The sequence below is a fragment of the Stenella coeruleoalba genome (assembly GCF_951394435.1).
Source record: "Stenella coeruleoalba genome assembly, chromosome: 7".
Classification (NCBI taxonomy): domain Eukaryota; kingdom Metazoa; phylum Chordata; class Mammalia; order Artiodactyla; family Delphinidae; genus Stenella; species Stenella coeruleoalba.
Genome location: NC_137153.1, coordinates 15,680,369 through 15,707,143, shown reverse-complemented (window position 1 = coordinate 15,707,143; position 26,775 = coordinate 15,680,369). Strand labels below are relative to the sequence as shown.

At 44.7% G+C, this 26,775-nt stretch overlaps 1 protein-coding gene across 2 annotated transcripts in view; it reads left to right on the top strand.

Moving 5' to 3' along the window:
* Positions 1-26,775, top strand: part of GATA4 (GATA binding protein 4) — a 109,898-nt gene that overhangs the window by 15,884 nt on the left and 67,239 nt on the right. Inside the window, exons 2-3 of one of the 2 annotated variants that reach the window (XM_079927044.1) lie at positions 10,442-10,562; positions 13,418-13,549. The gene's annotated coding sequence lies outside the window, so the exon portion shown is untranslated. Of the gene's footprint in view, positions 1-10,441; positions 10,563-12,314; positions 13,550-26,775 lie in introns of both variants that reach the window. The other variant, XM_079927045.1, reaches the window with a different exon arrangement.

The window sequence follows — 26,775 nt, the reverse complement described above, 5'->3', positions numbered from 1 at the left end:
TTTCTTTGTTATCAAAATCAGACTCCCTGCTCACCCGAGGCTCCATCTCCCGTGGCTGTCACGGGTGTTCTCTTTTCTGCACAAGTTTGCTGCCCACATGACCCAGCCACTTCCCCCTTCCAGTCTGTTCTTTCCCACCAGGGCCCTCGAACCTCACGGAGCAAGGGGGCCGGTTTTTTGCTTTTTTTTTTTTTAACATCTTTATTGGAGTATAATTGCTTTACAATGGTGGGTTAGTTTCTGCTGTATAACAAAGTGAATCAGCTATACATATACATATATCCCCATATCTCCTCCCTCTTGCGTGTCCCTCCCACCCTCCCTAGCCCACCTCTCTAGGTGGTCACAAAGCACCGAGCTGATCTCCCTGTGCTATGCGGCTGCTTCCCACTAGCTGTCTATTTGGGACCAGTTTTTAAGTCCCTCAAATCTACAAGACTTCTCCCATCAAGCGAGATGGTACCTGTCCTCTCCCCTGGGGTAGTCTAAACACACATCTCAAGAAAAAGACTTTATTGCCTAGACAATTGGAGATAAGGAAAGATCATCTGTCTGTCCAAATGGCTTGGGCTGGGCCAGAGTTGCGGCATTGTCAGAGTGATTGTAGTACAGACCCTGCTAGACATTAGGCTCTTACAAACTCTAGATAAGGACCTGGTCTTTATAAGGCTTGGAGGAGTGGAAGGGAGGCCGGGAGTTGCATGAGACTTGCCACTGTAGATAAGGAGAATATATATTTTGTTTAACCAGACCTGTCCTTTGGCTGGAAACCCCAATGAAGTAGCATCCATCAAATCCTTTTCTGATTTACACGAATCCCTGATTCCCCTGATAAGGAAAAGTGTAAGTCAACACAACTCTGTTGTAATTGGGTGTTACCTGCCCAGATACCAGACTTTTTATCTACAGATTCTTTTGCAGGTTCCCTTCAGCTTTATCTGCCTTGTAGGTGCGACCAAATCATCATGTGTGTGTGTGTGTTCCAAGGGCCCATTCATGAATATGTCCCAAAGAAATGCCACAGAGAATTAGTGACTTAGAGTCCAACGAGGGAAAAAAAGGGAGGTGGCAGGAAGATGATGGATCTATTTAATAATCATACCTAAGCCTTCCCATATTGTCTGCTCCACAGAGATATCTGCAATCCATCACCCGTAACACGGGGAAGCCAACCCCAGGGCTGCCCTGATAAGAGGCCAAGGCTGTGGTAAATCACCCCACACCTCTGGACTCAGTTTCTCCATCTATGAAAGGGAAAATTGTATCTACCACCATGTAGCTATCATGAGGATAAATGAGCTGCGTTACACCAAGTGATCTTAAAGCAGGAAGGCTGGTGGATTAAATAAAGATTTACAAAGAACTATGTCTAAATGATCATTATGTATGATGTGCTTCATGACGCTGATAAACGATGCCTGGAGGGGACCCCAGAGAGAACCTACTTCCAGTGTCTCATTTTCTAGATGAAGAAAAAAAGCACACCACCTCCACCCCCGCTTTTCCTCTGCTGGTCAGGTCAGTACCCAGGGAAGATAAGTTCAAGCAGCAAGTCACTGGTAGCTCAAAGTCCATCCTTCTACCCTGAAGAGTGATACTTAGAATTTTTAGCAAGGCAGAGAAACAGCTGTGACACAATGTTAAGCAACATAGCAGAATACAAACCAGGACACGTCCAGTGACTGCAACTGTGCTGTGTGTGTGCCTGGGAGAAGCAGTATTTCAAAATGAAAGAAAATACTTGTGTCTGAGAGTGGGTTTTAGTTTAAAACTTCGTCTCCAATGTTACTGCTTTCGTACTGGTCTCTTAACAAGTTGGGACACTCTCTTTGCCAAAGTGTTTTTTTGTTTTATTTATTTTATTTTTGGCTGTGCTGGGTCTTCATTGCTACACACGGGCTTTCTCTAGCTGCGGCGAGCAGGGGCTGCTCTTCATTGGGGTGCGCAGGCTTCTCATCGCAGTGGCTTCTCTTGTTGCAGAGCACGGGCTCTAGGCGAGTGGACTTCAGTAGTTGTGGCACTCGGGCTCAGTAGTTGTGGCACACGGGCTTAGTTGCTCCACAGCATGTGGAATCTTCCCGGACCAGGGCTCGAACCCGTGTCCCCTGCATTGGCAGGCGGATTCTTAACCAATTAGCCACCAGGGAAGCCCCTGCCAAAGTGTTTTTATACGGAAGTGTAAAAAGTACAAAAGTGCCCCCACTCTGACTCCCCAATCCTGTTCTCCCCTGGGGTAGCTAGCTTTAAGTTGTCATTGTCTTTCCAGACATTTCTTAGATACAAACCTAGCTCTAAATGTTTGTATCGATGTGCTTTTTCATTGAAAAGCAGGTGAGCCTCTCTGGTCTTGGTCTTGCTACTCAACAACCAGGAACAACCTGTCCTGGGACAACAGCGGAGGTGGGTGGTGTGGAAGATGCACTCTCCACCCATAGACCAGGAAAATGTGACTGTGGACCAGGGTGAGGACAGTTCATTCACCTTTCTAAGGGGAGACTTTACTCCCAGAAAACACTGACTCAGCCTGGCTCCTCCCAGCCCAGCTCCTTCCCCTTCGGCCCGAAAGCACCCAAGTTGTTGGCCTGTGGACTCAGCCACCACTGCTGAGTCAGACGCCAGCTTGAAGGAGGGAGGCTCTGAGGCAGCAGTGAGTCAGTGTGCGTGAGTGACTTGAGAAAAACCATTAAACAAGAACTGTGGGGACAGCAGGTGGAGTGGGAAGGCATTATGTGCAACATAGTGTGTTCTGCGTGTGGATAATATTCCTGGGAAATCCACCATCCTCTAGGACCCAATTCAAACACCATCTTCATAAAATATTCATTTATTCTCAACTCTGGGTGCTCATAATTACTCATCCAAACGTTGGAATAAGGGACTTTCAGGATGTGCTGCCCCAGCACCCCCAAGTATAGGGACCCCCCCTCATTCACGCACCATCCCCATCAACACACACCCCCCCATCCACTGACCCCAAAACAATTGTTGCAGGTTCTCCATATTTAGAGTTGCCACATTTAGCCAAAAAAAACACAAGACACCCAGTTAAATTTTAATTTCAGATAAACAACCAATCCTGTTTTAGTGTAAGTACGTCCCATACAATATCTGGAATATACTTAGACTAAAACAGGATTGGTTGTTTATCTGAAATTAAAATTTAACTGGGTATCCTGAATTATATCTGGTGACTCTATCCAAATTCTATATTCTCCACTGTCCAGACTACTTAATAATTTTATCTGATAATTTTATTTGTTCAAAAAGCATATTCTAAAGACCGGGTAGTACCCTCTCAGAAATGGAAGCTTCCTTAGGAATATTTGCTACAATGACAAATAATCGTTTTTGAAACCTCCAAAAATTTGTTATAATCTTGACATTACCTGCTTCTCCCCGAGCATCCAATAAATCCTGGTCAAAATGTACACACTCAAAATAATTCCTTTGCACATTTAGTCAGAAAGGTGCAGTGGTACCTCATTTAGTGCTTGAAATAAATTACACAGATATCTTAACATATATCTCTGTTTAGATATCTCAACCATGTGTTATATAACTGTGGACAAAACTAATCTTCATCATCTCAGCTAACATTTATGTAGTTTGTAGATACAATACTTTCTAATTATGTTGTTCAATTGAATACAATCTATATGAAAACTCTGTAAGGTAAGCATTTATTATCATCACCATTTTCAAGTGGGAAAACCTTATTTTATTTTTACTTTTACTCACAGGGACTTTTTATCAAAGAGGGGGGGTTCAGAGGAACTGGGTATCTTGTTCGACAGCAACACAAAGGGTAAATGAGAAAACTAAGTCTTAAGCCAGGGTCTTCTGATTCTAAATCCTATTCTTTTTCATCTCCACACATCCCTGATGTAAAAATAAAAAGGTTAGTAGTACATAATCTTTGCAGAAAAATTGGAAAATATGGAAAAAGAAAAAATGTAAATCACTAGATGTGTCATCACCCAAAACAACCACTGTTAAAATGTTAAAATTAACTGTATCTCCTTCCAGACATTTTCCAACACAAACAGATCATCTAAGTATGTAGATATATAGATATAGATAGAGATAGATATGTAACTGGTCTTTCTGCATACTCTCTATTCACCACACCTTACTAAAGTGAGCTTTTCAAAATATCTACCTGATCATGTAATTCTCTTGATTAAAACTCTTCAAAGACGTCCCTTTTTTCTAGAGATAAAATGCAGAATCCTTACCATGGTTTACACAGCCGTGAACTGGCCCAAGTCTATCTCTCCAGGCTCATCTTGATTCAATCTTCTCCCACCTTACTCTACTCTCCAGCCACACTGACCATCTTTCATCTTTGTTAATCCAATTCACAAAAATGCTATCTCACTTATGTTTTAATATGCATTTATATAAATTATTAGTGAAGCTTAACTTTTTTCACAGGTTAATCAGAATTTTTCATTTCTTTTTTGTGTGAAATGTCTACTCGTGTCCTTCATCTAATTTTCTGTTGAAGCCTTGTCTTGTTCTTATTGATTTGTAAGAGCTTTTTATATCCCACATGCCACAGTGAAGACTGGGCACAGCCAAAATAAATAAATGAATAAACATTTAAAAATAAAAGAATTGAAATCATACAGTGTGTGTTCTCTCCCACAATGAAATCAAACAAGAAATCGGTAGCAGAAAAATAATGGGAAATCTCTATACATTTAGAAACTAAACAAGACACTTCTAAATAATCCATCGTTCAAAGAAGGCATCTCAAAGAAAATCACGGAACACGTTGAACTGAATGAAAATGAAAACACAACATTAAAAAATTTGAGGGACATAGCTAAAGCAGTGCTGAGAAGGATATTTATAACACTAAATGCTTATATTAGAAAAAGAGGAAAAGTCTCAAATCAGTCATCTAAGCTCCCACCTCTAGAAGCTAGAAAAATAAGAGCAAAACAAATCCAAAGCAAGTAGGAGGAAGAAAATAATAAAGGCAAGGTTAAATATCAATGAAATTGAAAACAGGAAAAAAATAGAGAAAAATCAATGAAACGAAAATCTGGCTCTTTGAAAAGATCAGTAAAATTGGCAAAACTCTAGAAAAACTGAAAATTTTAAAAAGAGAGAGAAGATGCAAACTACCAAGATCAGGAATGAAACGAGGGACATCATTTCAGACCCTGCAGACATCAAAGAATAATAAGGGAATAATGTGATTAATTCTACACACATACGTCTGATAACTTAGATAAAATGGACCAATTCCTCAAAAACTACAAACTACCACAATTTACTTAATATGAAATAGACCATTTGAATAGCCTTATAACTCTTAAGAAAATTGAATTTATAATTTAATTCCCCCCAAAAGAAATATCCAGACCCAGATGATTTTACTGGAGAATTCTACCAAATGTTATGAATATTAAGAAATCTCACCAGTTCTACACTATCACCTCCAGAAAATATAAATGGAAGAAACATTTCCCAATGCATTTTATGAGGCTAGTGTTACCAAATCAAGACTAAGAAATAAACAAAAAAGAACACAACAGACCAATATCTCTCATTTATGTAGATGCAAAAACCTTAACATAATGTTAGCAAATAGAATGCAGCAACATATAAAAAGAATTATATACCACCACTAGTGAGATTTGTTCCAGGGATGCAAAGTTGGTTCAATATTTGAAAATTAATCAGTGTAATCCACCGCATTAATAGGCTAAAGAAGGTAAGTCATGGGATCATATCGATTGGTACAGAAAAAAGCTTTTGACAAAATTTGACATCCATTCATGACAAAAACTCTCTGAAAAGCAGAAATAGAGGAAATTTTTCTCGACTTGATAGCATTTACAAAAGACCTACTGCTAACACTATACTTAACGGTGAAAGGCTGAATGTTTTCTCCCTAAGACTGAGACTAAGACAAGGGTTTCCACTCTCACCACTTCTGTTCCACATGGTACTAGAAGTTCTAGCCAGAACAATAAGGCAAGTAAAGGAAATAAAAGGAATACAGATCAGAAAGGAAGAAATAAAAGCGTTCCTATTTGCAGATGACATGATCATCTAAAGAGAAAACCCTAAAGAATCTACCAAAAACACACCTCTAGAATGAATAAATAAGTTCAGTAAGGTTGCAGGATACAAGATCAACAATTAATTACATTTCTACATACTAGCAATGAACAGGTGGAAATTGAAATTAAAAGTACAATACTATTTACAAATTGCTGAAAAAATTAAGAGTAAGTCTAACGAAACATGTTGTTTTGTTACATAGAACTGTATATGAAAAATTATAAAACACTGGTAGAAGAAATCAAAGAAGACCTAAATAAATGAAGAGACATACCATGATTGTGGATTGGAAGACTCAACAGAGTAAAGACGTCAATTCTCCCAAAATTCATGTATAGTTTTAATGCAATTCTTGTGAAAATATCAGTAAGACTTTCTGTAGCTACAAACAAGATTATTTATGTAATAAATAGAAAAATTTATGTAGAAATACAAAAGAATTAGAATGGCTAAAATAATTTTGAAAAAGTAGAATAAAGTGGGAGGAATCTAAAGAAATCCATGCCAAAACTCATCACCGTCAAACTTTGAAAAACTAAAGACAAAGTCTTGAAAGCAGTGAGAGGAGAATGATATCCTACCTATGGGGAAAACTACTAGAATGACAGCAAACTTCTCAGTGGAAACACTCCTGGGCATTTGTCCCAGAACAATGAGAACCATGTCCACATCAAAACCTATCTGCAATTACTTTTAGCTGCTTCATTTATAATAGCCAAGAGCTGGAAACAACCAAAATGTCCCTCAGTAGGTTAGTGGTTAAATAAACAGTGGTGCATCCGTAGCATGGGGTTCCACTCAGCAATGAGAAGGAATGAATTAATGATACAGGCAAAAACTTGGATGGATCTCAAGGACATTATGCTGATTAAAAAAGCGAAACTCACAAGGTCACATACTGTATGACTTCATTTGTATAACATGCTCAAAATAACTAAGTTACAGAGATGGAGAAAATTGGTGGTTGCCAGGGATTTGAGAGGCTGGGAGGGAGGGGAATGAGCGTGACTATGAAGGAGTAGCATGAGGGGGGTCTTTGTGGCGATGGAAGAGTTCTGTATCTTGATTACAGTAGTGGTTACATGAATCTACGTGTGAGAAAATGACACAGAACTATACACACTGCGCCATGTCAATTTCCCGGTTTTGATATTGTACTCTATGTCAGATGTAATCACTGAGGGAAACTGGGTAAAGAGCACATGTATTCTGTGATTTTATATGTGTATGCAAATCAGTGGTGTATCAGCAGTCAAGGGACTTTCCTATGAGAAAAGCCCGTAAAGGGAAGAGCATTGGTAAAGGGTCTTCTCCTCACACGTTAGTAGCACGTATCTCTTCTAATTAAACATGGGTGCTGGTCTGGGATGAAAACAATGACTGCACCTTCTTCCTTTGAAAACATGGAATGTCAAAGGAAGGCTTGATCATTTAGAATGTGATATAAATTGCTTGTCACACCATAAGAAGAAAGGAGATTTCGTTTATTTGATTCCACAGTCCCCTCCTTTACAAGGACCCATCAGTCAACAAGATTATGGGTTATTCTGTGTGTGCAGTCCTGTGTTAGGACTTTTTCATCTCCAAGTGCCTAAAACAATTCAGATTAGTTTAATAAAGGCAGAGTTGAATCTAGGGATTAAAATATATCATAAGGGCCCTCATGACCCAGCAGGCTCTCTTCCATGAGTGAAACCTGAAGATGCACATCCCACCAACTTTGGAACCCAGCTGGGGTAGACAGATGGCTTTCTCACCATTGTCTCCAGCTAGAAAGTCTCGGGAAAATTCTGAGTACATCTTCAAAGTGGCCAACTTTGGACATTTGCTCCAACTAAGCCTAAGTGTCCCATAGAAAAGAGGATTCTGCCACTTGAAGAAGGTATGAGAGAGGCCAAGACCTGGGACCAGCCCTCCAAAGGAGTCCTCTCTGCCCTTGAAAAGGAAATTATCGGGTGGTCCCCACCCCTGCAGACCTGGTGCCCCAAAGAAGAAACAAGATGAACCCAAATGCACAGTTTGCATATAAACATGAGAGGTAGGAGATGGCAAATATGCACACATAGAACCTCAGCTTTATGAAGGCATTGATCTGAGAGGATGCCAGTGAAGTGTGAATAAGGAAATGCTGAACTGGTCTCTGAAGTGCCTGGAGGGGCTGCACTCAGATGGCTCTCATGCGGAGAGACGCCCAGGAGCAGTTTCAAAGGAGGGAAAGTGTTTTGCCTCTTGAACACACAAGATTAATGGGAGGGTCCAATGAGAAAACAGATGTGATCGCTTGGTCACTGTCACCTGCAACCCAATTTGTTGGTGTGATTTAGCAGAGAGCGTTAGAAGGAGGACATCCCCAACCTGAGGAGGACACAGTGAGGGGTTCAGAGTCAGCGGGCACAGTGAGAAACATGTCAGGGTTCAAGGGCCTTCTGTGAAACGAGGTACAATAAAAGGATAAGAGAACGTGCACATGAAGAGCTCAGGGTGGTGCGTGGTGCACGGTGAGAACCCAGAGTACTGCCACTGTTCACAGCCATGGTCCTGGTTCCACAAGTCAACGTGGGGGACAGGAGGGAGCGGGTGTGGTCAGAAATAGGAGGCCGACCCAGAAGACGAAGCCAGAATGGGGTCAGACCAACAAAACCCCGAGGGCCACTCCAACTAGAGAGCCTGGGATTTTCTCTAAGAAGCTCTCAGTAAACATTGATTAGATCCAACCAAATTACAGCCCGGGTGATGGGAACGCTCTGGATTTAGATAGTGGTGATGGCGGCACAGCCCTGTGAATATACTAAAAACCACCAAACTCTACATTTTAAAATAAGGAATTTTATGATATGGGAAACATATCTCAATTTTTTTAAAAACCAAAGCCTGACAGGCTGGAGCAGAGAGCAAAGGTCAGAACAGAAGCAGACATGCAGAGTCAAGTCAGAGCCTGGCCCAGAGGCCACTTGTCTTCAAACTGTCACTACCTCTGCCCACATCGCAGGGACTTCAGGTAATTCTTCAGGCAAGGAGGTCTTCTGGAGACCCAGGCCCAAATAGAGTGCCCGCCCTGACCAGCATTTAGTCACCTTGCGACCTCCTGGTCCCCAGGGGACACTCTTACCAGCAGTAATGTCACCACAGTGGGTGGAGCCACCACCAGGCACAGCATAGCCATGAGCTCCTGGGCCTGCAGGAGGGTTCCCGGACAGACAGCCGGAACTTGTCAGATGGCTGTCCACAGATCCGCCTGGATACAGGTCAGCATAGGTAGCCAGAACAGGATCACTGGGCTGAATGCAAGCCTCCTCTTCCGCCCACAGCTAATAACATTAATAATATTTATTTGTTTGTTTGTTTGTTTATTCATTCATGTGCCAGGCATCACACTAAGTGATTCCCATCTCATTTAACCTTCACAGGAACCCTCTGAGATAAAAATTATTATTATACCCATTTAACAGATTTGAAAATTGAGGCCTAAAGATGTTCATTAGTTTGCTCACACAAGAGTAAGAAATGTAATTTCTGGAGACTGTCTTTTAATTACATGTTCAATATCAAACAGCCCAGAAAAAGGAGTCTTCAGAAGAAAAGTCAGAATTTTAGAGTGATCTGGTGAAGGGGGAGGGGCCGGTGGTGACAACGACTGTCGCTTTCTACCTTGTTCAGTACTTTTAATTTTAGCAGTGAATATGTAACAGTTCAACAATAAAAACTAATAAAAAGTGTGTGTGTGTGTGTGTGTGTGTGTGTGTGTGTGTTTGAAGACCAGGGACAGCACACCTAAAACAGGTGATCCTCAGGAAGTCTCTCTCTGGACCTCTCCCTGGGGTGGGTTTTGAGTGGTTTTTAGAGAGTTCTGGCTGGTTTTGTCAGTAGTTAACATCATCTTCATCATCCCTGGGGTTTACCGTCTGACAGAATAGGACAAGCAGGGGGGTGTATATGACAATAAGCCAGGCCAGCACGGTAAGGAGCAGCTGGCAGGGGGCTTCCTTACCCCTTCCCTGACCTGGGTTCCTGGGCACGTCTCACCACCCCACCCCCTGGGCAGTGAGGGCCTGAGGGCTCCCATCCCTCCCAGGAAAGGCTGGCGGTGGCCTGGGCTGGATCACTAGAGCCCCAAGCTAGGCCTCAGGACGATAGAGTTTCAGGTTCCCCAAAATATACAAAACCTCTGGAAAGTTTGAAACCACAGGGGACAAAAATGGGCTTCCCTCCACCTCACAAAAAAGTTCAGTAATGTAAAGGAGAAACAAAAATACGTGAAGTTTCATTAATGCTCCCATGATTATTTTTACTTTTAAAATTTCTGAACATGAAAATGTGCCGTCTACGACTTGCGTTCCTTTCCTTGATGTCGCTGTCTGGACAGGGATGCCGTGAGGCCCCCGACTTGTGGTCGCATATAGAAGACGGAGGCAAAAGACGGCAGAGCTGAAGTTGGGAACTTCTGAGCAGGCAGGGAGACCTGCCCGGATAGAGCCCCACATGAGGTAAGTGGGTGTTGCTGTCCCAGCTCTTCACTTCTTAGGGGGAGGGAGACCTCCTCTCCCCACTTTAGATCAGAACTCCACAAGGGGTAGAAAAAACAGTATGGTGGCTTCTCAAAAAATTGAACCTACTCTGGTCCATGTGATCCAGCAATTCCACTTCTGGGGATATACCCCAAAGGAACTGAAAGCACAACTAGAAGAGATGCTTGCACACCCCTATTCATAGCAGCATTCTTTGCAATAGCCAGAATGACCACCCACGGATAAGGGGTAAACAAAAGTGTTAGATACATACAATGGAATATTATTCAGCCTTCAAAAGGAAGGAAATTCTGACACAGGCTACAACATGGATGAACCATGAAGACATTGTGCTGAGTGAAAGAAGCCAGTCACAAAAGGACAAATACTGTCTGATTCCACTTACATGCGGTACCCAGAGTAGTCAAATTCATAGAGACAGGAAGTGGAATGGCGGGTGTGGGGGGCTGCAGGGAGGAGGGGGTGGGGAGCTGTTATCTAATGGGGACAGAGTTTAGGTTGGGAAGATGAAAAAGTTCTGGAGGTGGATGGTGGTGACGGTTGTACAGCAACCTGAATGCACTTAGTGTCACTGAACTGAACTTAAAAATGGTTAAGATGGTAAATTTCATGTTTTATATATATATATTTATTTATTTATTTATTACCATAATAACTTTTAACATCTTCATTGGAGTATAATTGCTTTACAATGTTGTGTTAGTTTCTGCTTTATAACAAAGTGAATCAGCTATACATATACATATATCCCCATATCTCCTCCCTCTTGTGTCTCCCTCCCCCCCTCCCTATCCCACCCCTCTAGGTGGTCACAAAGCACCGAGCTGATCTCCCTGTGCTATGCAGCTGCTTCCCACTAGCTATCTACCTTACGTTTGGTAGTGTATATATGTCCATGCCACTCTCTCACTTCGTCCCAGCTTACCCTTCCCCCTCCCCATGTCCTCACGTCCATTCTCTACGTCTGCGTCTTTATTCCTGTCCTGCCCCTAGGTTCTTCAGAACCACTTTTTTTTTTTGGATTCCATATATATGTGTTAGCATACGGTATTTGTTTTTCTCTTTCTGACTTACTTCACTCTGTGTGACAGACTCTAGGTCCATCCACCTCACTACAAATAACTCAATTTCATTTCTTTTTTATGGCTGAGTAATATTCCATTGTATATATGTGCCACATCTTCTTTATCCATTTGTCTGTCGATGGGCATTTAGGTTGCTTCCATATCTTGGCTATTGTAAATAGTGCTGCAAAGAACATTGGGGTGCATGTGTCTTTTTGAATTACCATAATAATTTTTTAAACTACATGAAGGGAGGCTACATGGGAACAGTCCTCTGGTAAATATAAGAGACCCCCCCTGAAGAAAGCAGGCATGGCTCTGCTTCTGCACCTCCGTTTTGTCCTGCTCAGCCCACACTTTAGGAATTTTAATGATCTGACACCACAGGGAGTTGTACACTAAAATCTTCCTGTGGCATAGTTCCTACAAGTTATTTGGCAGGAGAAGAGTGTAAAGACAGATAACAATAATAGACACCTTATTTATCACTTCCAAAAATATTCATAACTAAAAATTCTCGGAAGGGAAAAATATTCATTTTCCCTTATGCTTTCCCTTTTTTCCCAGGCCTTCATCTCTCTAGTTCCTTTTCCACCAAACATTTGTTCTTTGACTTCTGGCAATTCATTTACCTTTTCTGTTTCAGGTTCCTAGTCTACATTTGGAAATCAGTAATAACTTTTATGTTCTCTCCCTTCCTTGAAGAGATTGCTGTAAGAATCCTGGAGACGGGGAAGAGGGAAATATGTAAAAATATAAAGCCATTGTGTTTATTCTTACTATTATTAAGAACTGCCTTTGGGAGATACTGACTCCTCAGGTGAGACTTACCCTAAATGATGCCAGACATGACCCAAGAGAATTACACAGCAGGCCTCTCAAGAGAGATCTGGTCCACCTGGTCCCTCACATCATGCCACAGCTGCTGCTCCCTGTTTCTTTCTGTGTGCCTAGCACAGCCCCACAATCCTGGGTCATTTGTGGGGCAGGGAAACGTGGTAGCCAGTAGCACTGTACATCCCTGCAGTGTAAAAGGATGAACCCCCCATCACCAGGAGTATTCAAATAGAGTGCAGATAATGACTTCGCAGGGAATTCCTGCTTTGGGCAGGAGGTTGAAATTCTGTGTTCTCTTCCAATGCTAAGAATCCATTGATTTCTTTATTACTGGATTAGGAATCAATTGATCTGAATCCAGTGTGGGCTCCATCCCCTTCCTTGCTGTGTGACTAGCCATGTTCCTAACCTCTCTGAGCTCAGTTGCCTCAATTATCTCTTATTATGTAATCTGCCCAACTGCTCCTGTCCTGAGGAGCCCAGGAAATCCTACCCGAGCAAGGGCTCTGAAAATCTGTTATTTTTTATTGCCATGCTAGGAAGAATAGTACTGCTGTTATTATTATTCCTGCCCTCCGAGGATGACTGCATGACCCAGGCAAAGACCACAAAGCAGCCCTCCCTGCTCAGAAGGGAAGGACTAGAGCCTGAGAGGGACTTGGGCTGGAGAAGCCGCACTCTGAATCAGCATTTCTCCCCAAGAACAGTGATTCCTTCCGGTCCTTCCGAGTGACCTTTCAGAAGCATCCCTGGAACCTTGTGAACATTGACTTTTTTTTTTTAATGTCCAACCAGGGCTTCAATCCCTAGCAGGGTTTCCTTCTACTTGTACACATACCAAAAAAGAAAAAAAGGCTTGCTGAATTAATGAACCACTTCCCTTATCTATTTTTCCTGTTATCTAATTCCGAGGGGAAAGCTGGGAGCTCCGAGGGAGCTGGGAGACAGCTCACAACGCCTCCCTCCCACACGCTGAGAACAGCCTGGAGTCCCCGGGACTGAGGGACGCTGTGAGGAGCCGCAGGGACACCGCTCCCACCGCGGGTGAGTCCCCTCCTGGCCCCCGTGGTGACCCCTTCATCAGGGCAGAGAGGGAGATGCACCGAGGGAGCCCAGAGGGCCCGGAGCCGGTGGGGGGGGGGGCTGGAGGATAGAAGGTCGGTGGGGGAAGGAGGGCAGGGAGAGGACCAGCCAGTGTGGACTGAGGGTATGCAGAGGCTCTCAGGCCTTGGGGACAGGAAGGATGAGATTCTTTGCAGGCCAAGCCACAGAGCCCAAGGCTTGCTTTCCCACTCTCGCTCTCTGGTTTATTTTCTTGGTTTCTCTTTCTTACAATTGGGTGTCATTTTAGTTTCGCCATTTTCTGGTTCGGCTTCCCACTTGAACAATCAGAAATTGATGGGGATGGGCAGTCTCTCAAGAAAAAAAAACAAATAAATACACGCCACACGAAAAATCAAACAATCTGACCAGGTGCCCCTGGGTCCTCTTGCCTTTGCTTCCTCCAGCCCTCCCAGATCACATGGCTTTCCTCTGGGGTCCCTGCTGTGGATGCTCTGTCTTGAGAACTGGTTAGAAAGTTTAGGAGAACCCTTCCTGACCCAGGTCAGACCTTCCTGGGATGCTTTCAGGGCAGAAAATCTCACTGGCGTTTTTTGTCGGTTTCACTGGTGAGTTAGTAAATAGGCCTCCTGGCCTTCAGGATCTGATAATTTTCTTCACCTATTCACAGGTCAAGGGTCAGCCAGGCTTGGTGTTGGGTTTCATTTTTCCTTAATTCTGGAGCCAGACATGTGATGGGAAGGAGGGGGTGAAGGTGGGTCTTAACAGGTGGACCTCAATGATTGTATTTCTCTTCCCCGAGCCCACTTTGCGCTTTCAAGAGCTTGGTCGCATATGCTTTTTGCAAACAAATCGAAATTACCTCTGCTACCTATAAACCCACTGTTTGGGCAAATGAGCTTTGCATCCTATTTGTAGCTGAGAAAAGGGCTCAGTCTCAGAAAGAAAAGGAGATACAGTGGTAAAGACAGAGGGGCAGCTTTGAAAGCACACGGGTAGAGAATGGCCAACCATTGCTTAAAAACGAAGGCTCTGGGAGAGTTTGAAACCGCGTAGGTTATCTGAGCTTCGTCCACTTGCCCAAAGGTTGAAAACACACAATGGGGTATTTTAACTCTGTAGCCTTAGGAGGACTAAACAAGCGCTCATCTGGAATTGGGAAGGATTTAGCGCAGTCTCTTGGTGTCTGAATAGTTACTACAAATATTAACTCTGCAAAGCAGAGAATGGAAACGTGTTCCTTCTGCTATGTTTCCCTCACTCCGGCTTCCAGCGGGGTGATTCAAAAGCTGTCTCAAAACTCACCCTGGGGCTTCCCTGGTGGCACAGTGGTTGAGAGTCTGCCTGCCGATGCAGGGGACACGGGTTCGTGCCCCGGTCTGGAAGGATCCCACATGCCGCGGAGCGGCTGGGTCCGTGAGCTATGGCCGCTGAGCCTGCGCGTCCGGAGCCTGTGCTCCGCAACGGGAGAGGCCACGACAGTGAGAGGCCCGCGTACCAAAAAAAAAAAAACACAACAAAACAAAACAAAAAACTCATCCTGATCTGCCTTACTTATCTTTCCCCTGCCCAACTCTGGTTCCCTTAACCCTCCCCATTTCCCCCCAGGGCTGATATTCTCATTCTTCTGTGTGATCTCCAAAATTAAGGGAATTTGAGAGGTTTTTAGCAGGGCAAAATCAGGGAAGCGCCCCTCTGAATTGAGGGCAAACCTTACTGTGAAAGGCTACTAGAATCCCATCACAAAATTGATTTGGCTTTTTTATTAATAGTAGTAGTGTGCTGGATTTTGTTTGTTTGTTTCTGTTAGTCTTATTTGATTAAATCAGCCTAGCGTAAAAGGATATTTAAAAGTCCCACTTTATGAACCTTTTTTTTTTTTACAGAATTCATTAGAGTTCATGTTTAGCAAACTAGACATTTCCTGTTTCTTCTAAAGAATTTGTCTCTGAAAGTGACTGCATTTGTGAATTCGATTGGCAGGGAGGGGGGAAATCTTAGTTTTGTGTGCTTGGTACTGAGGAAATGTTAAGTTGCTCTTTATCCCAGTTCTAGTTCTCAAACCCAATAAAATATCCATTTCAAATGACTTTCTAATGCCTTGTTATATTTGCCAAGTGATTTATGGGACGGAAAATTCTAGTTCGGCATGTGTAAGTCCAGAGATGGTTTAGGGCTGGGACAGCACAGAGACTGAAGCAATTCAAGCGATCAATCTCCAACTGTCTAAACACAGCACCAAGTGGAGATTCGAGACAATTATCCGAATAATTGGGGGCGGGGAGGTACTTTCACCTGAACTATCTAGATAAAGGAGCAACACGGGAAAATGTGCGTGACCCTGAGGGCTCTGTCTCGGCTCTCTCCACGACCACGCGAATTCGGGAGATTTTTCTCTAGGTTTTCCGATTAGAGTTGGGCATGGGAAAGGAAGGAGAGGTTTCTAGAAAAGCTTAAAGGGGCTCCCGCCGCGCCACTGGGAGAGGGGGGCCTGCGCCGCGGGACGCCCCTCTGGGTCTGATAAAGTCCCGAAGCCGATCTAAGGTCAATAAACCAGGCGGCGTCAGGCTCCGGCGGAGGGTCGGAAAGGACAGGGGCGGGAGGGGAAGAGAGCAATCTCTAGGCTGTCGGCGGAATGAAAAGGAGCCGAGAACCGAGGAGGTCCCAGTCCGGGCGCCGGCGTGGGGGCGCACGGGGCCGAGCCTGGGCCGCCGTGCTGGGCGCGCAGCCCGCGGGAGGGAGTAGGACGGGCGGACTGGGTGGGGTCCCTGCGACGGTGACGGCGACCCTGGAAGTGTCCCGGGCCCTGGGCGAACAGACCTAACTCCGCCGAGAGTGTGAAGAAGGGAACGAAAAGTTTGGGGGAAAAAAATTAAGGAACGGAGGAGGGGTGAGATGGAGAGTCCCAAATAATGAGAACACTCAAAAACACTTCTGGGAACCCTCAAAGAGCCAGAGAACTGTCCCAAAATAAGAAAAATTAGGAAAAGGATGACAGTATTAATCGTCATCAATTTTCATCCCTTTTGTATGGCGCTTCAAAGTTTACAAATTCCTGTTACATAGAGTTCTTGTTTCTCCCACCGTTCGCATGGCGACAAAAGAGACCGCAAGAAGATATTCTGCCCAAAGTTACAGCACATCGCCAGGGTCCCCCGCAAAGGGGCTCGAACCGGTTGCTGAATGACTCGTCCTCATTCGAGAAGATCTTCCCAGGAGAGAGCCCGGATGAGAAGTACGCAGCTCTGCGGAAACCTGGTGGATGGAAGCCTGAAAAAGCGCTTCGGGGCTGCTAACCTCCCGGATCGGGCCCCTCCCGCCGAGCCGTCTAGTGCGAAGCCCCGAGTGCGGGTAGGGGACGAGGTGGTGGTGGTGGAGGGGGCTCCCCTGGAGGCTCGCAGGGTACCCGCTGACACCGCTCCCTAGAGCCAGCGGGCCTCTGCAAGTGTACACCAGCGCCCTTGAGCTCTTTCCACTCTCCTGCGCTCGGCCCACAAGGCCGCGGAGCTCCCTCTTAGTCCTATTCCTGGCGGGGCCGTCGCTGGTTTGGTTTGAACGCATTTCAATTATTGTGGCGCCCTGTAGGCCAGGCCACCTCGGAAGGGTGTCGCGCCCGCGATCTCCAGGGTCGGGTCTCAGGCCCCGGGTTCCCCGCGCAAGCGAATATCCTGAGAGCAGGGTTGGTGGGCGAGAAAGCCCAGACCGCAGGCGGTGGGGTCCGGTCGCGCTCCGGGCCCGGGTGTGACCTCGGGCCTGGGCCTGGCGCTGATCAGAACGCTACCCGGGTTGCGCTCTGCACGGGAGACCAATTTACGGAGCTCAGAGGTGGCGGGATGCTGGACGCAGGACGCACTGATGGCGGGGGGCGTGTTGGGTGCCGGGGAATAGAAGGGGGGCTGGCTTTGCCCGCCGCCCGCGGGCCCCTCTCCGTGTGCAGGGCACTAGCGGCCCCTGGACCCGCTCGCCCCGAGGCCTCTGCCTCCACGGTCGGGGCAGCGAGGCTTGTATCGAAACCCCGTCCCCCGGTGTCCTTCCGGTCGCGACCGCCCCTGTGAAGTCCCTACACTGGCCAAGAATCACAGATCACAGTAGGAGTTTCATCAAAACGGTTATTCTTACACATACACACACACACACATACACACACACACACACACACACACACACACACACACACACACACACACACACACACACACACACTCCATCCCCCAGTTAGGCTGTTCTGCATCTCAACATACCCGTGGAGACACCTCCCCATCCCCAGAGTCGAGGGTCGCAGCGAACCTCCGCAGACTCCAAACCCAAAGGCACTGGATCAGTCATTTCTTGGACCGGGTTTGCGGGGTGGGGGGGAATGAATGGCAAGCCCCCGGGGCTCGCAGGCTTAGTGGCCACGGACACCGGGTTCAGGGAGTCTCCCTCTGCCTCGGCTCAAAGAGCCTTTCAGGCACGGCTCCACGCGGGGGCTGGAAGTAGAGATTTTGCGCAGCTTCTGGACTGGGGGCTTATGGAGAGATCAACGGGTTCCCGGGCCTGGGCACAATGAGGTTCTGGGGCAGTCTTTTATTCACTTCTCGGCCCGCGCCCCAAACTCGACAATTCCCCAGCAAGCCTCCTCCTGGTCTTGGAAAAACTCCCCGCAGATCCTTCCAATACATCACGTCGCTAAACCCGGGGACAGTGCCTGCAATGCCCCCCGCAAATGCCCGCACCGGGGGGCCGGGGTCCAGGCGCCGTTGCAGCGTTAGCGAAGGTCAACGTTGGGCGGGGGTTGGAATGGCTGCTGCTTTTTTTTTAGATATTGAGAGATGTAGTTTCTCCGTCATCCACCCCACTCGTCGTTCTTAGGGATTTTCTTTATTCGTTTAGTATTGTCTTCTTAACTTACACACGCTCTGCCTTTAAATTTTCCTCTGCGTCTGGCCTGATATTTTCTCATCCCAACCCAACACCCTTACCCCCTTATAATAAATTCGTTTTAACTAATTCGGATGTCTTATTGGATGAATCAGAAGCCTTCCTGTTGGCGAGGTATTTTAATTTCTGAATGTTAAACTACACAGTAGCGGTTTTGCTTGCCCTTAAGGAATTTCTTAAATCTCCACCTCTAAAGAAGTAGCGCCCTACAAAATTATTTTCCAGCTTCTAGGTGGATGTCTAACAAGATTGATTCTCTCAAAGTCATGATGCAGTGTTGTTGTTGTTAAATGTTGTGGAAACATTTAATACTGAGCCAGATGATTTGTCCTGCCACACCATTTATTATGGCTTTCCACTAACTCCAAAGGTTTAGCAGGAAACTGATATGGCATAAATAGAGAACTTGCAGTTGTTCATCAGCTAAGATTTTGTTTGCTTTTTGTTATATCAGAGTAGTTCTAGCGTAATAATGATAGAACAATGAGTCTCTCCTTGTAGATAAGTCATAATTTTGAGCATCTATTATTTGTTTTCTGTGGAATTTGTTGTTAGAGCCTATGTGAAAATTTTGTTTCCTATAATAGTGCTGATAGATAGTATATCCTTTTCTTTTTCAGAAAATAACTGGAGACGCAATAAAAGTAGCTCATGGGGGGGGGAGAAGTGTCAAGGTGTTTTTTTGTTTGTTTGTTTTTTAAGTTTTTGGCCACACCCCACGGCATGTGGGATCTTAGCTCCCTGACCAGGGATCGAACCCATGCCTCTTGCATGGGAAGGCAGTCTTAAGCACTAGACCGCCAGGGAAGTCCCTCAAGGTTTATTTCTTTAAGAAACTTTAAAAAAGAAACTCTAGAGAAACAAGATCATTAACAGATAAAAACTTGACCATGGGAAATTCAGAACGGAGGTCAGAAAGTTAGCTATGCTTCCTCTGCGATGATTCAAGAACAAAAATTAGGAAAGGCAGTACCGTACTGGTCGCATGTCATAGCCCCTGTTTGTGCAAAAGCAACTCTCTGGTATTAATGGGGGGGGGAGGGTTGTTCAAAGTGTTCCTAGCTTCTGGAAAGTTGACAAGCAGAATCTACGAGTCATAGAACTACTCCCTAGAATTCAGCAGATAGTCGCTACCGACCACATCGGATACCTGCTTCCTTAAATACTATGGGAGTAGGGGCAGGATTTAGGGTTCAGGGCAAGTCCTGCGAGGAGGCTCTGGGAGGAAACCGCCTGAGGGCCCCAGAATTTGTCAGCTCTCCCGGGCCTTGTACTTTCCCCAGGCTTGGCGCAGGGCTGCCTTCGAAAACTCTCAGCTTGGTGGCCGCTCGGGTTTGCTCCAGCCGCGATAACGGAGGGGCTCGCTATCTAATCTGGACAGCAGCATGAACAATCCATTAGACCTCGGCATTTATCCGGGGCGGGGGAGGAGGGAGGCACGGGGGCTGGCGTGCCCCACCCGGGCCTAGGAGGCGCTGAGCTGGCCCATTGGAGGCGGCGGGGGCAGGGGAAGGGGGGGGACGGGGGGCGGGGGGGAGGGGCGAATGGCGGGGGAATTAATGAAGCTGAGTTCGTGTGGACTCACAAGGCGCCCCTACGTGGTATGCTTCCGTTGCTGGTAAACTATAATTCTACCCATTGTCAGTGTAAGGACGAATTAGGATCCCTTTGGGTTTGGAATATCACATTTTCTTTTAAGAATTTCAGTAGATACTTAACAATGTCTTTTTCAAACTCCACGCCAATCAAGGGGCACCGTAAGATTCCAATTTTCACCAGTATTCCCTGGGACTTGGGAGACTTAAATCCATCCACCCATTCTTTCGTTCATTCATTCGGCAAACATTTACAAAGCTTGCCTCCGGCAGGCATTGTGCCTTGTACTGACATGTTAAATTATTTGCCCAAGATGAGGACTACGTTGGCAATGTGGGCGGAACCCTAAATCAACTATTCCAGCCCCGTGACTGCTCACTTCTTTCCCCCAAGACATACAAATCAGAGACGTTGGATGTTAGAATGGCCTCAGAGGTTATCTGGTCCAGCCTTCCATTCAATGCAGGAATCCCTGCCCCAGAAGGCCACAACGAGGCCCGCGTGGGCTTGAACGAAGCTCCGTGGACTGCAAAGTCTTTCCCTAGAAGAAGTCGGTCTCTGCTTGCCCACACCTAAACTCAGGTTGCTAAGCCCCTCGTGCCACTGTGACCCCCAAGGTGTCCCACTAACCCGGCTGGGCCACCTTCCCTTCAGACTTCCCCTGGGAATGGAGTCTCCAGGTGCAGGATACTAACCCCCAAAGAAATGTTAAGATGCCATTGGCCTTAGTCAAGCTGGCCTGCCTCACCTGTCCATAGGGATTATGTGCTGCCAGTCAGAGTATAGGCAGTAGTCAAAGAATGGCCAGAGCCTGGATTCTTGTCTCAACACAACCACCTAAAAGCTGGGTGACCTGGACCCAGTCATGCCAGTGGTGACCAAGTTATTCCACGTCTATTTCTGGTGTATTCTTGAAATAAGATGTGTGAATGTGCTTCTCAATAGCGGAGGATGTCACCTTATTCAAAGATAAAATTCCCCCTCTATAATCTGAGATTATTCTCATTTGCTGTTTAAAAACTTAAAAGCTACAAAAGGCAACTTCTGGATAATGACCTCATCACAAAGAACATTCTGGAAACTTTAGTTCTGATGAGATACTAAGGGCACATTGTCCCTGGGTGAATGTGAGAGTTTAGACTGTAGTGTTAGAATAATGTGATTTGAATCCCATGTCCACTACTTACTGGCTATGTTATCTTGGGCAAATTACTTAACATTTTTATGCTTTGGTTTCTTGTATTTTGAAATCTTCACAAACCTTAGAGGGCAGACAAGACTTCTCCCAGTCCCTAAAATAATCTCCGGAGTGTAATTCATTAGCCGGGCATCAATGTCCCTCACGGGTTTGTTTGGCTTTGTTTGTTTTGTTCTTAACCTGTAACTTCAAAACACCGCAGTAGTTAAATTTGTCTAACAAGAGGTGTAAATTTACCCCAAAATTCATAAATATGTTTAAAAATTATCTCACCCAAAATTGAGTGTTGCTGGTGGGAATTCTGGATGCAACCCTTCTGGAAGGCAATTTAGCAATATGTATCCAAAACACTACAAGTGTTCATATTTTTTTGACCCACTTTTTCCAGTAATAGCAATTTACCCCAAGGAAATAATCAGGGGTTTACAAGATGCTTTACTTACCAAAATTTATGTGGATTTGACAAGGGCACTTCAAACATTTATTTATTTTAAGGAAAAATAGAAAATAACATAAACTCTGAACATAATAGTTTACTTACATAAACTGCAAAATCCATAATGTAGCCATCAAACTGTTTTCCTTAAAATATTTAATGACATGGGAATATCTCATAATATATTTTTTAAATAAAAAGTAGATTATGAAATACTGTGTGAAACTGGCTGGGTGGGGTGGGGAGGAAGAGAGACAGACAGACAGACAGAAAACACTAATGTTCTCCATGGTTCTTTCTGGGTGATGTGGTTAAGGACAGATTGTGTTTTCCTTGTTATATTCACCTGTATTTTCCAAATGAACTACAATGAGCTCCTGTTTCTTTGAAATTAGAAAAAATTTTGAGAGGGGTGGGGATGATTGATCAGATCCAATACATGTCTTGCTTCTTAAGATTTCATGACTATGGTGCTTATGACAAACATTTATTTTAGAGAATTTAGCTTTAAAGTCCCCAAAACTCAATGGACTCAAACTCCAAAAACACTCCTGGACTCTAGAGACATTTCCATTTGGTGGGAGTGATTTTTCCACAATGGGGTTCTCCCTCCCCCTTTAGAAAATGTTTTCACAGTCATCCAGATTGCCTCAGAATTTCACTTGCAACCTTGAGTGTTGCTGAAATTGAAAACAATAGTCTAAGTTCTTGTAAATTTTTCCTCTTCTCAAAACTCCCTTTGCTGGGAGAAGGATGTGGTGGAATGTAAGGCCAGGTGCTCTCGTCCAGCTGCTAATAAAAGCTGATTATTCAGACCCCAGGAGAAGAAGAGGGGAACTTGGGCAGGGGAAGCAGACCTTTAGTGGTGGCCAAAAAGCTGGAGAGGGTGTTCAGAAGGGAAGACCTTTGTGAAAGCAAGAAAGTTAAGCACTGAGAACGCGACTGAGGACCATATAAATTACAAGTATTAGTGAATGTCAGGTGCCATTTTCAAAACTGAAATAGTTTTTATTTGTAGAGGAATGAGTAGCAGTTTATAAAGATGAAGGGTGCCTTCCTCCCACTTCATATGTGGAGTGTGCGATGGGGTTGAGGGGAGGGTGGTAACACAAAGAAATAGAAACAAAATCCCACCATAAACTTAGGGAGCCTTCAAAAAATCTTGTACTGAGATTTTTAATTTAATGTAACATTTAATGTAACACATTTAATGTAACACATTCGGGCAACAGAAGATAAAACAGAAGATAAAAGTAGCATTGAGTCGAAGGTCAATTTCATTGATGTTAATGATCATATAAACATTGAGCAAATAAAAAAATTGTAGTCTGAGTACAATAGGGGATATCGACTTAAAATACAACTCCTATCCTCTCTCTCTAAGCTCTATACTTTTTTTAACTCTGAGGTCAGCCTTTGTATAGTTGGTTGGTTGGTTGCTTGGTAATAAAGGAATATGAATAGAATTTTGGTAGAACCACAAAATTGTAGTTTTTTGTAGACTGGAGTGAGTTTCTCTCTGCCCTTCTCCACCTACGAGGCAAGCAGGGCCCAGTCAGGCACCATATTTATCTTCACGCCACACTTGCCAGCCCCCTGCACCGTACAGGCATGGTGGTAGGTAATGTTTTGAAGAAGAATCTCACAGGAGCACATTCTAGACATCTTTGCTGACTGAATTCTCTACGACAAAAATCCTCAGCAACAACTGATTCCTCTGTACTTGTCTCTGAAGGGAACAAACCCAAAGGCTTGAGCCAACCATATGTACCCTGCATCTGGCCAGGATATATCCTGAAGCAAGGGGTATGAGAAGTTAGGACAACCAGAGCTGGGAAGGGTGCATATTTCCAAAGCCTTCACAGAATGCTTTATTTTCCACCACCTAGGAGTTCCTCGGTCTGTGGGCCAGTAGATATTGGCTGATTTTCTTATCACTGTGCCATTTAGCATTCTAAGAAATGCCTCATCAGGCATGGGGTTTTCTTGAACACACACTGACCCCAGGGAAGTATCCTAAGTGCTCAGCCTTTATATAATTTTAAAATAATTTCCGCGCGTAATCAAAATAGAGAGATCAAACTATCCTTCCCTTGACCCTACTACGAACTGATTACACAAACAGTACCTTGATCGATGGCCTCGTCTGTAAGTTGCGGACAAGGAATAGCATGTATCAGAGTCCTTTCACATACATATCACATTGGATCCTCACATTTGATTGTTCTTTGGGGTAATCAGTGTGGATATTATTAGAGTATTATGCCCGTTTTATAGATGAGGAAACTGAGACTCAGAGATGTTGCTTTGCCAAAGGTCACACGACTAATAAGTAACAGAATAAAACTCAAAATGCCCTACTCTACCTAGTAAGTGCTGCCTTCTCCACCCTCCAGGAATATGCTGAGGATTCCTGAGATGATCTATATGAACTGATTTGTAATTGCTGTAATAGGTGTTATCAGGATCCCTTAATTCACTCATCTGCAAATCTTGAAATCAAGGAATGACAGAGCTGCAAGGCTCTTAAAGCTGATTTCACACACACACACACACACACACACACACACACACACACACGCACGCACCTTTCATTTTACAGGTGAGGCCCGGGGAGGTTAAGTGACTTGCCAAAGGTCACCCCACGAGTTAGTGGGATATGACCAATGTCATTTTTAAAAATTAGGTAAAACAATTGTATACCAAGCCCATTTTTATGGCTTATTTTAAGCAGGTTAATAAGTATACCAGGCACAGCTTTAAACCTAACTGAATAAATGCTGACACTAGTTTATAGATTCAGCGGATAAGTAGCAATAAGGAATTATTCATCTCTCATTTATCATCCAGCCTCTCCAAGGTGCGAGTTATAAAGTGAAACAAATAGCAGTTTGAGAGCCTCCACACATGTGAGATCAAAACAGTGAAAATAAAGTGGTTTGCAAAGCCATACATTTACAATGCGGCTGGGACCCCAGGTCTCCTGAAATGTGAAAGAAAGAAAGAGAGAGAGAGAGAGAGAGAGGGAGGGAGGGAGGGAGGGAGGGAGGGAGGAAAGAAGGAAAGAAGGAAAAAACAAAGAAAGAAAGAAATTTGTGTATTTCACAAATAGGCACTTTTATTATACAGGACTCCATATTTGGCCTCCAGAGGCATTCAATCATTAATTCATTATTTTGGGTGTGTATTGAGCACCTACTGTATGCAGGGCACAGTGGGAGGTATGGAGAATGATTAAATACTACTCCAACCATCAAGGACTGTTTAAGCTTAATGAAGTGACAAAATAAAGCGCTGCACGTGCGCGCGCGCGCGCGCGCGCACACACACACACACACACACACACACACACACACACACACACACACACACACACACACACTTGAACCTCGGAGTCACCGTGTATAAAGGGATGTGTGGGTGGGATTAGGAGGAAAGGGAGACTGCCTGACGGCTGGGGTAGCCACAACAAGGAGCACACGGAGAGGGTGTCCTTGCCACGACCTTGTCCCCCAACAACATTTCTTTATCATGAGAATAGGGCTGGGAACCATCACAGGCAGAAAAAAAAAAAAAAAGACAGTGAATTGACTGCCCCAATTAAGAACCCAATCCAAAAACCTCCTTTCCTCCACTCAGCTACATGTTAAATACAAACAAACTGGTGAAGAGATGGAGGGGATCTGCTAGGGTGGGAACAGCAGTTAAAATATTTGTAACATATGTTGAAAATGAATAAAATTAACAGTTGATTTGTGGATTTGGGAGGTGAGCGCTCATGAATTCTCATGTTGTTATTCAGAAGGACTGGTTTATTTTATTATTTAAAAAAAATCAATATCTGCTCCCCAGTGGTGCACCTGAGGCCCAAAGGTCATTGTCAATAACAGGGCAGTCACAAATCCAAAGTGACTTGGCTCTCAGCTGCCCAGACAAAAGACGCTGTGAGGCTCCTCTTGTAGCCCCACCTTCATAAAATGGAAGCATTTTCCAAGATATTAACTCAAAATCCTTTAATTTGTAGATGGAGAAACCAAAGCTTAGAGAGTCCAAGTGATGAAGGGTGACCATACATTAAATGTATGTGAAATCATGAGTGAATTGTGTACTATGAATAATTACACAGGACATTGGGCATAAACTGGGACGTAGGATCACCCCATGAAACAATGAGGGTCATGACAAGGACCAAGTCCAGAACCCTGTCCATTATGCCTCCCCCCCAACCCCATCCACAACTTTGCTGCCTTATTTTGTTTATTTTGAAGGCTGGAATATTTATGAGGATAGTTGAAAGCTATTGTCCAGAAATATATTATGTACCAAATGCCCCTTTTGGCTTGGTTTGTCCTCCGTCTAGGAGGGGCTTGAAATGACTAGTTTTAAATGTCTGTGACTCACTGAGACCCTTTACTGTAGCCTCTTTCCCCCACCCACCCCCATCGGGGCTGAGCCCTGATCACCGTTTCCACCTTCCTGCAAAGATGGAGGTGGCAGCGCTCACCACGTACTCTGGCTACCCCAGAGCTCAGTGTGCCTTATCGCTAATCCTCTCACCCTGGTGGTTGCACCAGGGTGAGGAAAGCTTGGCCTTGGGATTCAGATTTATAGAGGGGAGCTATCAGTTCCTAAGGCAGCATACTGAAATGGAAAAATGGGGTATGACCAGGTCTCAAGGCACCTACTACTGGCTCTGCCATTAAGTGGCTGTGTGACTCTGGATAAGCCTGTAGCCCTTTCTGGGTCCTAATCACCTCATCTATTAAATGAGTGGCTTGGACCAGAATCCCAAGCCCCCTTGCAACTCCAGCTCTCCGTATCAGTGTCAGTGTCAAAAAGAGGCCAAAGGTACCTGGGCCCATGGTCACCCCCCAAACAGGGGCACTCGGGCTGAGGTGCTGGTGAGGCATCACGTGGCACCTTCTGCACATGAGCTTCTCTATGTTTGCACAGTGGAAGGGACCATGGAACATGTGTTTCTGCCACATCCCTGGTACTACATCTTCAGTCATAAAGGACAGAGATTTACACTGTGTAAGGACGAGCCGGAAAGTCCAA